We start from the raw sequence: 15,636 nt of genomic DNA, 5'->3' as shown, positions 1-15,636 counted from the left end.
CTGAATAAACGACTGCCTGTGATTAGGACTGTACCTGTCTAATTCGATCCCTGTGCAAATTTCTGTTTGTGCAGGGAACTCAATTATATGTTATATTATATGAAAAGGCAAGGTTGGTAAAGGCAGCTGCATGGTAAAACTAAATGTATGTATTTAAGGTGGGTATTGAGTGTTTGATTTGTATGTGTGTGTTTCTGTGTCTGTGTTTGTGTGTGTGTGTATATATATAAATATTTATATATGTTTATGGGGATAGGTTTTTTTAGGGTGGGTATGGGTTTTTGGGTGGCAAGGGAAAATGTGTATATATAATATAGTTTGTACCCAACTTTAAAAATTTTGCTAAGCACGTACGTTTACCATGCATGCCTTTACCATAAAAATGTAAGTATTCAGATTATTTTACAGGCATAACCTCTTTTTATGTATATATAAAGGGTTTATAATTCTTACATTTAAAATCAAAACCTTTACCACGTATATGCCTTTACTATTCATGCCCTTACAACGAAATTGGGTTGTTCCATCATACATCCATAGCAAACGTAACACGCTCTGCATTTTTCCGGTGAATTGAAGGGAAAATGCCCAGCAATCCAACGGGTACATTCTTGGGAATGCTTCACCAACTATATATCTTACAGAGTGTGGTAAATACTCAACCTCATTCCAGGCCTGTTGTAGTCGGGGCTAAGTGCCTTAAGTGGCCTTTGGATAGGCCTGTTTGTGAGCGCACTTGCCTGGCTGACAGATGCTGTTGCTTGAGGGGTCAATGGGAGTGGGCTGGTGGGAAGTCAGTTTTGAGGAGCGGGCACAAGGGGTGTGTTTGGTGCCTTGGATATGTTTATCACCTCCACTTGCTGTCATAGGCCGTAAAGGGTCATTTTTCCTGGCCTGAAAGAATCTGATTGTTAGATCTTTCTGTTTTTCGGACTGCGGCGGCTTCTCCATTAAGGCAGAGAAGCGTCGCCCCTCTGCTATTTCAGCAGTGCACACTGGAAAAATAAAATGATAATAAAACAAGTTTATTATTATTTTATTTTTCTTCGCTGTCGCTGCTGAGTCTTGGGGCGGGGCCATCCTGACGGAAGTCAACAACAGGGAGGAGGAATGGTGGGAACTTAGTGTGCATGTGGGTTTGGCCCGCTGTCTCAGCCCGGCCAAACAGACATGCGCACTTAGCCTTTCTCGAACCCGAGCGGTGTTATACAGCCGGGTGGAGTACATCCACAGACTCCCAGTCTCTGGTCTGCCGCTCAGACCAATCCTGGCACTGCTCTCATGCTGGTGGTAACATTACCAGCATGAGAGCAGCGTCTGGATTGGCCATGGGGTGTCTGTCTGAGAGCCTGTGCATTGGCTAGGGGGGGTCTGAGCGGAAGACTGCTGAGGTGGCGGCCAGCAGGTAAGTTAAATTTCCTTTTCCTTATTTTTTCTCCCCAGCGCTGCCCCCCAGTTTGCCGTCACTGTTTCCGGAGTACTGTAGAGGGAACTATCCAAGCTGTTATCCCGTCCACCACTTCCATCCCCAACATCTGAATCCGGTAGTTCCAAACTATTCCGCCCCTCGTAATAACCTTCAAAAGGAAAAAAAGTGATGCTTGACGGTTCACTCTAGAATTGTGTGTTATACAAGTATGCCAGCGCTTGAGGCCGCGGATTCCTTTAATGTCGCTGCAGCACCAAGCCTCATTTACTGGTGTTCCTTGGCTCACCTGGCTTGGTGAAAACATTCCAGGGAGGGAAGGCTGCTGATCTCCTCGTTGTGTCTTCTAGATGGAGCGGGTCTGCTCAGTTTCATATATTCTCAAATGTATTTTCCTTTATCATACTTTTTAAAACCTAATCGGAAAATTTAAATTTGACATCTGATTGATATATACACACATACATATATGTATATACACATAGATACATATAGTTTAACGCTTAAGTCCCGATTCACAAAGAGCCTCCGCGCTCGTTGCGGTATCTCCGCAATCAAACTGCAGTGCGGGGATCTGGCCACGACTGCAGGGCCTCCGCCATGAGTGTGGAGGCTTTTTGTGAATTCGGCCCTTAGTCTTTGTCTGAAAAAAATGAAATTACTGTTAGTTTTTTATACTTGCCAGTAAAATTCCTAAAGCATGCATAGGGTGAGCCAGGAAGTTTGGCTTGCATGTTTGAGTCCTGACTAATCCATTCAACTTTCCTCCTGCCGTGAAACATTAAAACAATGACTTCCTTTGTTTAATGTATCTACGAGATAAATAACTTAGTGTGTGATTATTTGTTTGAGATGTAAAGTAGCCCTCCCACTCGTTGGAAATCAAGTACTTCATGGAAGGCAAAATAATACACCAAACAGCGCAAAAGTGAAGATTTTTTTTAATACCAGTGACTTCCTAGCTAGAGATCGTTGTGGGAATTGTAATGTGGTAGGTTCTGGATTATGATAAGAAAATCCTTTAGGCAAAATAGATGAAATGCATGGCACAACCTCCCAGCTGAAGGGGTGCAGTAAAACAAAATATTCATTTAAGTTGGTCTGTCAGTGACACAAGGGAGACGTAGTTTTGAGGAACAAATGATGAAGTAGACGACCATGACGAGAAAGCTGCAAAATGGGAGGAGTTGGTTGAGGGGTGGTCCTCAGAAATGATAAAATTCTGTTTCCCTATATATGGGGTGTGTATAATATATTTTAGATTGAATTTACATGCTGATACTATATGGCGGACATGCTTTAGAAGGGTCCAGGAGCTGGTCATTTTATCAGAAAAAAAATGGTGTCTTTGGCGGATCCTCTGGCCTTTCAGTATTGGTGGTTAATCAATTGTGGTATAGATTTCCCAGTCCATGTATTCTGCTGCAAGTCGTCATATAGTTTAGTCTTCGAGTAAATGCGTCCCATGATTGGACTTTTTAGCTCTGTCCCAAGGACCACAGTGGTACTCTGAGTCTACATCAGAAGACACTTTGGTAGCCGCCATGACTCTGAAGATATGAGGCTGATAACCCTTCTGTATACTATGCTATTTGATCATATACTTTTCTATACTATGTTTTCTGACCATAGTTGTACTTTCTGGGGGATAAAGTTGCTCTATTTCAAGACACTATTCTTAAACTGGGATCTCTTCAAACCCACAAACTAGGTCGTCCCATCGCCTGCTTTGCTAGTGTGGCTCCCTATGCTTGGGTGCACGGTTACTCCAACCACAAGCATTCGTGTCTCCCATTGGGCACCTATTGCTTGACTCTCACAATGCTCACCCAGTGTTGCCTGGGTTCAGAGTGCAGTTGCTTTGTAAATTCAATTCATTAAAGGGAGTTATTACATTCCTTAACATAGTCATCTCAGAATTCGCCTGTCATAGGAATGAATCCAAAGGAAGAAACTGCTTCTTCTCGGCGCCTGCATGGTCTGCAGAACTTTGTTCATCTGTAACCTCTTCCTCAAGATGGTCCGGTCACAGCTGAGGAGACTGCCATCCAAGGACACAGACTCCTGTCTGTTGTGATGGACCTGGCCTGACTACAGTCTTTGACAATAATCTGACTCTTCGCCATCTCTCTACATTCTACTTAATCCCCATGGTCTGGTTGAAGCATTTTCTAGTTGTCCTGCAAGAACTATTGCCTGGAGCAGAAAGTGGGTGTGTTAAATTGTGCTCTGGCCAGTTGACTTTACCTTTTGCCCCCACTACTTCCGGTTCTACTTGGTATTCTACCCTTGCATAAGAAGAAGATGTATTTAGCCCAGTGTTCGCTTCCCTACATGGATTACAAATGAGAAATCGAAATTTAACTTGGTGTCGGAGGCTGGAAGCTTTTATTGAAATGGCTTATGGCCTATACCTTAATATTGAACTCATGGAAAATCTTCAAAAGCACACAAGGTCAGATACCACATGGATGTGAGAGACGACAAAGGGCAACAAGTTGGGTGCCCATTTAGTTGCAACAATATGGAAGAGCACGCACCAGAAACAACAAGCAGCAACCCTGCGAAACAAAAACATTCAGTACGTCCTTAAGAACAGTGGATGTTTCAATATGGAAAGGGGCTCAGAGAGCACTGGTCTTGAATTAAGAGTGACACTGATCACTGTGATAAATTTAGCAGTAAATTCAAATATGAACGATGGGTGCCAAGTGATGGATATGAGAAACTTTCTACCGCTATAGGTGAATCAGAGGTGAAAAACTGAACTATGTGGCAGTGAAAAGCAAGTGACCTATTGCACCTGGTTCATGAGTGGTCAGAAAGTTAGAGGCCCCTGGATGAATGAGCAAGAGAGGTTGACTTTAGGGGTGTGTGAAGATCAATAATCCTTTAATCAAATATTAGAGTCTGGGCTGGTCCTGGTTACTAAGGTACCCAGCCGACATCCAGAGTCACTACAGATGCTTGAACCAACATGTATGTCTTCAAATTTGGGACCAGGAATAAGTGTGATCCGCATCCAGTTACGCTTGATTTTGTAAAGCAGGGTGTACGGCAGTGGCTGAGCAGCATCTTGAAATCTGGTCTTCTGATTCTTGGCTAGCAACTGCATCACTCCAACACTGGGAGGTGGAATTAAAAAAAAAAAAAAAATCCAGTATCTGATGAAGAAAGTCACAACTTGTGTATAATCAAAATAAAAAAAGAAGTTCAACTGTATTCTAATGTTTAGAAATGAGGATGCTATTTACCGGTGATCCTGGAAATGCCACTGGTGTGAGGCTTTCGGTTTCTGCCTAGGGAACTGAACCCAGTGTGGATTGTATCACCCAGAGCACGTAGTCTAGCACCAAAATTATATTTGGGTTTCCCTATATTGTGGGAGTGAAAGTTCTCTTTAGGTTTTAAATACTGCTGCTGGCTTCTATTGTTAGCTGGAAGGCAAAGTATTCAGAGGTCTGGGGATAAGTACAAAGAGTGAGTCTAAATTAAGTACGATTTAAAATAAAAATGGAATATCCATATCAATAATATTTGAATTAAAATAATGTATAAGATATAGCAAGTGCCCTAACTGAGATAAAACGCAGGGTTTCAATTGGTATTAAGTGTCTAAGCCTACCTACATTGGGCCAGTAATTTTGATTCTGTGCCTTAGTTCTTAGCTATATCAGAGAACAAAGTGAGATGGGCAGGCAAGATGGTAGCATGTAAGTAAAATTTGCCTGCTCCACCTGCCCTCTGTCTCATGTTTGGATAAATGGAGAATAAACAGACATCCACATTTGTAGATTGCATATTTCTCTTCTACAGAAGCCTGTCCTTTTAAGCCTGATCTCCTGGAAAGTTGTATGACTCCACAACGCATGCCATTACAACGCGGCTGTAACAATGCAAGCGTTGTTACTGCGCGTTAACATTACAACACAAACTTTAACCCCACATATACCTTTACAATGCACGCCTTTACAACAAATTTTTTTGTAAAAGCATGTTTTGTAAAAGCATATGCATGGTTAAAGTTATGATTGTAAATATATATATTTTACAGGTAAATATAAACGTTATATATGTATACAATATAGCTTTATATTTCCCTGTAAAATACTAATTTCATAGTAATGGCATGCATTGTAATGCATAAAAATATATGTATAGGTAAACTAATGTACTTATTTTTATATATGTTTCTATATATTCCACACACAGATGTGTATTGAAATATATAAAACCATGTGTGCGTGTGTGTATATATATAGGTATTGATTTCGCCAGGACCGCCTCGAGAACGGACCATACCAGTGGCCGCTGCGACCACGCAGCCTGTTATTATATGGGGAGGCGAGCATGATTACAGTTTGCCTCGGGCCAGGTGTGTTCTCATTACTGGGGTTGGACGTAGGGGACCTGAGGAAGCCTGCAACACGTCTATTATTTTGTTTTTACCTGCCACTACATGGCCCCCCTTTGTGGTGCACTGATCAGCACTCACAGCAGTTACAACCTTATCCGGCTGCAGTACTTACCTGAACAATGAATGCTGGGAATTGTAGTTGTCCATCAAACTGCATTCCATATAAGGCAGCAGGACCAGCTGACCTCCCACCAATGGGAGCGCAATGAGTCGTTCAAAGGAAGGAACAGGTGATAACAATTCAGCAGCAGCATCTGAAGAAGACGTAAAGTCGAAATGCATTATGCCATGCTGATAAACCGTGAATAAATGCTTCAACAGAATCCCCGCTGTGTCCCTGGACTTCTTTGAAGGAAGGTGGTCGTTTGGTGATATTTTTCGCGCCTGCCTGGAGCGCGATACAGGGATCCGTCCATCAAGTGTCCTGGTCTTTTCCTGGCAACTTGGACTGTGCAATCAAGGTATTGATTTCGCCAGGACCGCCTCGAGAACGGACCATACCAGTGGCCGCTGCGACCACGCAGCCTGTTATTATATGGGGAGGCGAGCATGATTACAGTTTGCCTCGGGCCAGGTGTGTTCTCATTACTGGGGTTGGACGTAGGGGACCTGAGGAAGCCTGCAACACGTCTATTATTTTGTTTTTACCTGCCACTACATGGCCCCCCTTTGTGGTGCACTGATCAGCACTCACAGCAGTTACAACCTTATCCGGCTGCAGTACTTACCTGAACAATGAATGCTGGGAATTGTAGTTGTCCATCAAACTGCATTCCATATAAGGCAGCAGGACCAGCTGACCTCCCACCAATGGGAGCGCAATGAGTCGTTCAAAGGAAGGAACAGGTGATAACAATTCAGCAGCAGCATCTGAAGAAGACGTAAAGTCGAAATGCATTATGCCATGCTGATAAACCGTGAATAAATGCTTCAACAGAATCCCCGCTGTGTCCCTGGACTTCTTTGAAGGAAGGTGGTCGTTTGGTGATATTTTTCGCGCCTGCCTGGAGCGCGATACAGGGATCCGTCCATCAAGTGTCCTGGTCTTTTCCTGGCAACTTGGACTGTGCAATCAAGGTATTGATTTCGCCAGGACCGCCTCGAGAACGGACCATACCAGTGGCCGCTGCGACCACGCAGCCTGTTATTATATGGGGAGGCGAGCATGATTACAGTTTGCCTCGGGCCAGGTGTGTTCTCATTACTGGGGTTGGACGTAGGGGACCTGAGGAAGCCTGCAACACGTCTATTATTTTGTTTTTACCTGCCACTACATGGCCCCCCTTTGTGGTGCACTGATCAGCACTCACAGCAGTTACAACCTTATCCGGCTGCAGTACTTACCTGAACAATGAATGCTGGGAATTGTAGTTGTCCATCAAACTGCATTCCATATAAGGCAGCAGGACCAGCTGACCTCCCACCAATGGGAGCGCAATGAGTCGTTCAAAGGAAGGAACAGGTGATAACAATTCAGCAGCAGCATCTGAAGAAGACGTAAAGTCGAAATGCATTATGCCATGCTGATAAACCGTGAATAAATGCTTCAACAGAATCCCCGCTGTGTCCCTGGACTTCTTTGAAGGAAGGTGGTCGTTTGGTGATATATATATATATATATATATGTATGTATATATTTTATATAAATGTGTATACATATATATACACCTATATTAAATATATATATATTTATATACACTTTCTAAAAATCCACCAACCCCTACCCACCCAAAAATTATCCTTGCCACCCCAAAACCCCTACCCACCCTAAAATTATCCTTACCACCCCAAAACTCCTACCCACCCTAAAAGTATCCTTGTCACCCCAAAACCTCTACCCACCCTAAGCCCTAAAATTACCCTTGCCATCCCAAAAAACCTACCCACCCTAAAATTACCCTGGCCACCCCAAAACCCCTACTCACCTTAAAATTACCCATGCCACCCCAAACCCCATATCCACCCTAAAATTACCCACGTCACCCCAAAACCCATACCCACCATAAACCCTAATATTACCCTTGCCACCCCAAAACCAGTATTCCTGCCCCTGGTGATCTCGAGTGCTGCAGTTCTGACGAGGGTGCACTTGTACTGTGTCACCGCTTGAGTCCTATGTGGAAAAAACCAAGTATGACCAATTTTGTATCCAAGTTACAACTCCAGTGCGAATTTTGATGTTATTGTAGGCTGATTCTATTATGGCGCCGAAGGCTCAGCTTTGAGCATGGTCGAGGATTCATCCAGGCACGATCCAGACGTACGGGAGCCTCCAACCGCTTGTGAGGCCCGGCCGCTGCATGTAAAAAGAAGCTGTGGCCGCAGCGGGGATACCGGGCATGTCTCGGGAGCCCAGAAACCCTTGTAACTGAAAGCAGAGGTGAGCGGTCCCCCCTCCTCCCCCACCTCGTCTTAGTTGTGCGATGCATTCAGGACGGCAACAGAGGGCAGCTGTCTACACCTGGATTACCCCACCCCTGTCCCCTCAGAGAAACAGTGGGGGGGTGAAGGGGGTCAGACGAGAATACACTCATGGAGGAGGATGCCTGACTCCAACATGGTGGCCGTGCGAGCCCCAGTCATCAGGAGGCAGCGGATGAGGGATCTTATAATACCCGGGTGCCTGACCTCATCATGGCCACCACACAAACAGACTAAACAACTAGGCTCCTATCTACTATTTTCACTCTCGAAGCCCTTACACCACCCACCCCCTTCTCGCTCCACCGGTCTGAAGCAAATAGATAAGCCCTCCAACCACACCGGACTCCATGGACTGGCTCATCAAGCTTACACCAGCGAGGCTAGGGGTGCTCCCCCACCATCCTCCCCCACCCGGCTCTCCCATCATGACATAAACTATGCGATCTTCCCCCGACCGTTGAGACCTAGCTTGCTGACCGATGCCCGGTGGAGCTACCTGTTAGCTAATGAGGAGATGGGTTGTGGACTTCTCCATTGGCCGTCACCTACCCAGCCGGACTTCGTGCAGACTTTCCCTAGTCTCTCCGTCTTATCTTCCCCTATCCCTTTACACTCCCCCCTCCCCCCTTCTATGCTCCAGTTATCTAGCCTTCCTATGCTCTTTAAATGTTTTTCAGCCGAGACCTTGCTATTTGGCCGATGCCCGGTGGAGCTACCTGATAGCTAAAGAGGAGATGGGCCGTGGACTCCCCCTAGGCCGTCACCTACCCAGCCGGACATGGGGTAGACTTTCCTTCGTCTCGCCGTCATATCGCCCTCCTACCCCTTCACCCTACCCCCTTACCCTTCTACGCTCCATTTTTCTCATTTTCTAGACTCTTTAAATGTTTTACTAGTAACTGACGTAACCTGTTACCTGATGTAATTTTGTAACTTTGTGGAACCTCATGTAAAGTGCTCTGAGACCTTCAGTTCTAGCCAGCGCTACATAAAACGTATTAAACAAAATAATAAATAAACTCCTTACCCACCCTAAACTTATCCTTGCCACCTCAAAACCCCTACCCGTCCTAAACCCTAAATTTATCCTTGCCACCCCAAAACCCCTACCCACCCTAAACCTTAAAATTACCCTTGCCACCCAAAAACTCTTACCCACCCTAATCCTTAAAATTACCCATGCCACCCAATACCACCCTAAAATTACAATGCCACATCAAAACCCATATCCACCCTAAACCATATAATTACCCACGTCACCCAAAACCCATACCCACCATAAACCCTAATATTACCCTTGCCACCCCAAAACCCTTACCCACCCTAAAACCACCATTGCCAGCCCAAAACCCTTACCCTAAAGCCTAAAATTACCCTTGCCACTCCAAAACCCATGCCCACCCTAAAATTACCCATGCCACCCTAAACCCTAAAAATGCCCATGCCACCCCAAAACCCCTACCCACCCTAAATCCTAAAATTACCCTTGCCACCCCAAAACATATACCCACCCTAAAATTGCCCATGCCACCCCAAAACCCATGCCCACCCTAAAATTGCCCATGCCAACCCAAAACCCATACCCACCCCAAAATTACCCATGCCACCCTAAAACCCATACCCACCCTAAAGCCTAAAATTACCCATGACACTCCAAGACCCATACCCACCCTAAAATGTCCTATGCCACCCCAAAACCCATACTGACCCTGAACCACAGAATTACCCATGCCATCCCAAAACCCATACTTACCTAATTCTTAACTAATTTAAAAGGCATATCCCTTTACCATTCATGCCTTTACAAAAAAAATTGTAAGGCCTATGCGTTGTAAAAAATTGCGTTGTGCTGGTCATGCGTTGTAACGCTTCCATTGTAATGGCATGCGTGGTAACAGATGCGATGTAATGGCTGTTCCCACTCCTAGAAGTCTCCCTGTTTCAGTGCCTCTCATGAAGCTCGTAGGAGAGAGTTTGTAGTCTGCCCAGATATTGGAAGGCAGGAATATTTACTGTTCTAACTCCAGTCCACCAATATTTGGAGCAAGTGTACTTTTGTGTGCTCTCCCGCGGCCTCCGCCAGCAGACCATGCATTGGGTGCTGCTTTTTTTGCCTGTGATCTTTGCGGCCAAGTGCGCCCCTACCTACTACACTAAGGAGGAGCCTTCATTACAGCCGCGCTACTCTCCAGAGGTCTAGTAAATTTTGCCTTCTTTGTGATGGTGCTTGAACCTAAGACTCGCCGCTTTCCTACCTTTTTAGCCTCAAGTAGCCCATGTGTCAAGGCGCCTTCTTTGCCGATGACTCAGAAACAGAGCGGCCATGACAGCGTGCACTTACACATTGGTTGCCCTGGTGTACTTGTATCGCATTGGGTCCGGGGGCACTGTCCGAGACATCTCGCTCGTGTTTTTGGTCCTCGTATCCTGACCAATTTACCAAAGCATATGGCAATGAAACATGCTGACCAGTCCTAATCTAGAGGCGTGCACATGTTAACATTTTTTAATATGCACTGTGAATGAGTACTTATTTGTAATGATTCTCTCATTTTTAGACTTTCTGCTCTTACTTTTGATTCTGCGGCTGCAGCAATTTTCGCATAATTATGGATTTGCCACATAATCCATCATTTGCTGCATAATCTGTAGATTGTAACGAAAAAAATATTACTATTTTAAACAGATCAAAAGTTCTAAAATATGGCTACATGTTTGTGTGTAGTGGAAGGGCGTTTGCAGAGGTAAACTGCCATCTTTCAATGCTTATTTCTGTATTTGGTTGTTAAAGTGTGAGCAAAGATTTTACCTCGTTAGTACCAATTTATCACCATGTGAAGAAAATTACAAAATAATGAAGTAATACTAACAAAAGATGTGCCGCATTACTACACATAATTTGCCCTTTCTTGACACATCATTTTAGTTAATCCTGCTCCATCATTTGGTGCCCCCCCCCTACCGCATAATTCCAGAGGCCCTAAATGTGCCTAATACTCGTCAGTGCCCACCCACTATTGGGGGTAGCTGAAGGGGAGAACACCACAGGACCTTTTCTTAACCTTAATGCTCTTTGGGTATTGGTGTTAACCTAAAAGGTCTCCTTTTGAGATGTCTTCTCCATCTTTTCAGAATTGTTAGTGATTGGGTGTCCTAAAGATGATATTCACTTGTATTTTTCAGAAAACTATTGGAGGAATTATATTGTGGCCCTAAAAAAAATCTATATATATTTGTATCGGCAGTTATCTGAAAGGGACTTCTTGTGGTGTTCGAGTGAAACTACAGATCGGTCAGTGCACTGCATACACATGCTCAGTAGCAGTGATAAGGCATTGAAAAGCCGGATCCATGCTGTGTTTTCAACAGGGCACTGCTTAATTTGAGCCGGTGGTTTCCGGTGCTGGGCACCGGCATTTCATTATGAACACCAGCACTTATGACAGTCTGCCACATGGTGGCTCTATTCCTTTACAAATTAAGCACTGACACACGACTAGTGACTACAGATTTATTTTCAATTTATAGTCCTGGTAGATAAATGTATTTTATTTGGGTGTCCTAAAGCTCTGATCTTACTGGGCCAACGTTGGACACTTCAGGCCTAAGGAACTCCGCGTGCCCTGAGCTGCTGAAATCCAGACACATAGTTGACTGAATAAAGTTCCAGGCCCCAAAGAAGCTGGTGGGGGATCCTTCTCATTTACCCCGACTAACTAAGCTGCTTTCACAGAAAGACGAACCTTCAGACTCGGGTATTGAGTTGTGTCCAGGAGAAGATCTGGGCCTAGACCAGGCGGTGTGAGCCAATGTGCACGCTTTTTATCTAAAGATAAATTGAAATCTAACAGTGTTTCATGGCATAATGTCCTCATTCATGAAATCTATGCAGGGGCACCTGAGGTGTGGCGAAGTACATGAAAAAACTCTATTATTAGAAAGAGTGCAGGAGAGGGAAAGGTTTGGTGACATTTTACAGATTCCCTAACTGCAAAATTGCAGAGGATCGCTCCTTGTGTCTGTGCCTCAGAAATCTGAGATAGAGCCGATTATTTTTCTCTCCGTTTTCAGATATGAGCCAGCAAAATTCACTATTTTGCAAAGCTATGTTTTTCTTTTCCTTAGTCCTCGTGAATATATACATAGATCAATGACTCCAGATTAACACTTGCTTTCCCCATACAAGTGAGTTTATACCTTCTCTGTGTTGGTTTATTGATTCCATAAAGTATTTTGGTTGCCGAGTTTTTTCTGTTCTGCTGTAGGGGTGCAGAAGAAAATTGGGTTAATTCCAATTCCCGCATATCGGAAATACCTGCTGCAGCAAAAGGTTGCTGGTGGATGTTGTGTCCAAATGTTTAGTTTTATGCAAAATAAAAAGTGATTTAGCATGCAGCAACATAGTCATCCAGTTATTCTAGATTTGTGGGAGAGTTACTACTTAACCGTTGGGGATAAAAGTCCACATATTTATCGGGCCATTGTACAGTTTTACTCCACCACATGTGCAGTAAAACTGTTTAACGGGCAGTTTTACGACTACAATAATGCGTGCAATGACGCACAAGTGTGTGGTTAATCAGGTTACCGCACATATAGTCTTTGTTTTCGCACAACTCTGAATGAGCACGGAGGCGTGTTGAGGCTGTGTATTTTTTTTTTGTTTTTTTATAACGGGTGTCCTGCCATTTTCCAAATGGGTCCATTTTCTGTGCAGTGCTCCTTTGGACAGTACTTCTGAAGTCCAGCCCCTGGGCACAGCAAGTCTACCTGTCTTTGGTCTCTATGTGTGATTCGGGTTCAGCACTTCTAAAACCCCGCTTGGATGCGGGGCTCACTTCCCAGAAGCATTGGAAGCTCGTGTCCCTGAACCCCGGTAGGTATCACATTCTCCCCAGGAGCAGATGGTGGGGTTCTCCTTCTGGCACCGAACCCAACAGCATAAATCTCCCTTTTTTCATAACAAAGGCCCCCGAAAGTGCTGGGCTCTCCGCAAAACTAGTAGGTGGTGGGCTGGAGGAATGCGGGGAGGGGGGGGGGAGGGGCGGGGCTCCATGTACTTTTCAGGGGTCCCCCTCAAGTTTCGTTATGCCACTGCTTTAATTTGCTCTTCGGGCTTGTGCACTGGGAGATATGATGCAATGTGGTCAGATAAAGCACTCGCAGATCACCGGGCCCCCCTTCCTCCAGTGTCAGAAGTGCCCTGCCTCGCTGACCCCTCTCTGACCTTAGAATCGACAGCACACCCGAGTTTGTCCCTGCCCTGGCCCCCTCTGGAGACTGACGTCAGGAGAAAGGATTTCATTACTATAATGTGGCCTGACATGAGAAGTTACCCTGGATGGTGTGTGAGGGGAAGCCCTGGGGTAGACATGGAGGGTGAGCATGGTCTGTGGAGGCCCAGAAGCAGAAGGCAAGGGTGCCCTTAGGAGTCTAGATGCGAGCATAGAAGCAGGAGGTGGGGAGCAGGGGGCGGAGGGTGATACAATGCTGAATTTGGAGGGACCCACGTGTAGCCTTGGGGATGCTATCGATATGGCCTGCCTTCATGCTCAATACATAGTGACCCAAATGTAGCCTCCGGGCACTTACTGGGAGTATCAACGCATAGTGATGCAAGTGTAGCCTTGGAGCCCTTACTGGGTGTGCATACCCTCCTGCCTGGTGCATAGTGACTCAAACGAGGCCTCGTGACCCTTCTTGGGAATGCATGCACTCTTGCTCAGCGCATAGCAACCCAAGTGAAGCCTTGATACCCTTCTTGGAGAGAATGCCCTCCTTCATGAATAGTCATCCAGTCAAAGACTCGGGCCCTCACTGGAGTGCATACCCTCCTGCTTGGTGCATAGTGACTCAAACGTAGCATCAGGACCCTTCTTAGGAATGCATTCCCTCCTACTCGATGCATAGCAACCCAAGTAAAGTCTTGGGACCCTTCTTGGAGAGCATGCCCTCCTTGATGAATAGTGACACAATCAAAGGCTCGGGCCCTTATCAGAAGTGTGTATATATATATATCTTCCTGCCTAGTGCATAGGGATCCAAATGTAGCCTCTGGAGCCTTCTGGGAATGCATTGCTCCCTGCTCGATGCATAGCAATGCAAGTAAAGTCTTGGGACCCTTCTTGGAGACCTTCTTGGAGAGCATGCCCTCCTTGATGCATAGGGACCCAATCAAAGACTCTGGCCCTTATCAGGAGTATATATCCTCCTGCCTGGTGCATAGGGACTCCAATGTAGCCTCTGGACCCTTCTGGGAATGCGTTGCTCCCTGCTCGATGCATAGTAACCCAAGTGAAGCCTTGGGACTCTTCCTTGAGGTGCCTGCCCTCCTGGATGCATAGGGACCATATCAAAGGCTCAGGGCCCTCATTGGAGTGCATGCCCTCCTCTTAGATGCATAGTGACCCAAATGTAACCTCAGTACCCTTATTGGGGTTGCGTGGGCTCCTAAACAGAGGGGATCCGGCAACAAAAGTTCTGGATTTTCCAAATCCGACTTTGAGGGACACAAATGTATGTTGCCAGGGTACTCTAGAGGGGCATCCGTAGGTGCTCACTTCTGGGCACACTTAAGGGTGATCACTTGCTCTTGGGTTAGAATTACCTCTTAGTGTGGCCGGGTGGGCATGCTATTTGCTCTCTGTAGATATTACATTTCTTATTACTCTGTCCCTCTTGTAATGTCCGGCGCGCGCGAGGCGTTCTAGCCTTCCGCGCTGCCGGGGTGCGCTAGCGCTGACGCGTGACGTCAGACGCTGGCAGGTATTAATAAAGAGGCGTGGCCTCGGCCCGGCAGTCGGGAGCCGCATGTAAACCATAAAGTACCGGCTCCTGTGTTTATTCAGCGCGATCACGCAAGCATGCAAATTAGAGCGTTTAAAACGCTACACTGGCGACGAGGGGTGTATTGAGCCCTGCATCTGCTGTAGGTACCCCCACTGTGTGGTGCAGCTGCCATCCATGTCTCCTGGGCCTGTGAGTGGTGTCCCAACCCCGTGCTGACCTGGCTGAGCATGCTGGTAGTTCCTGTGGGAGACACTGGGAGAGCCTGGGAACCCCATCAGTGCAGTCTGTGAGGAGTATGTCCCACCTGGATGGTGGTAGGCCTGGTGCCACGTGGAGCCCGTCGACGGCCGCCCCATACCCCATAGCAGGCCCAGGCCCAGAGGGAGTGCCCAGGACCCTGAGTGCCCTGAAGACCCTGATGCTGGCTCCTGGAGGTACGTGTGCCCACTTGATGGTGTAGAGGCACAGAGGGGGACCACGCTCGATGCCCAAAAGGGGGTGCCCACCAGTCGTTTTCAACGAAGGGGAGAGGCAGCCGGCCTCCACCGCACGCTGCGCACGTGCCAAGATGGCGTCGATA

At 46.1% G+C, this 15,636-nt stretch overlaps 1 protein-coding gene across 1 annotated transcript in view; it reads left to right on the top strand.

Moving 5' to 3' along the window:
* The window catches only part of ABCA2 (ATP binding cassette subfamily A member 2), a 569,797-nt gene that overhangs the window by 191,513 nt on the left and 362,648 nt on the right, over positions 1–15,636 (top strand). The gene's annotated exons all lie outside the window — the stretch shown is intronic.

This window comes from Triturus cristatus, chromosome 1_2 (assembly GCF_964204655.1).
Source record: "Triturus cristatus chromosome 1_2, aTriCri1.1, whole genome shotgun sequence".
In the NCBI taxonomy this organism is placed as follows: Eukaryota; Metazoa; Chordata; class Amphibia; order Caudata; family Salamandridae; genus Triturus; species Triturus cristatus.
The sequence above is the reverse complement of the archived record's forward strand: the minus strand, read 5'-3'. Positions and strand labels throughout refer to the sequence as shown.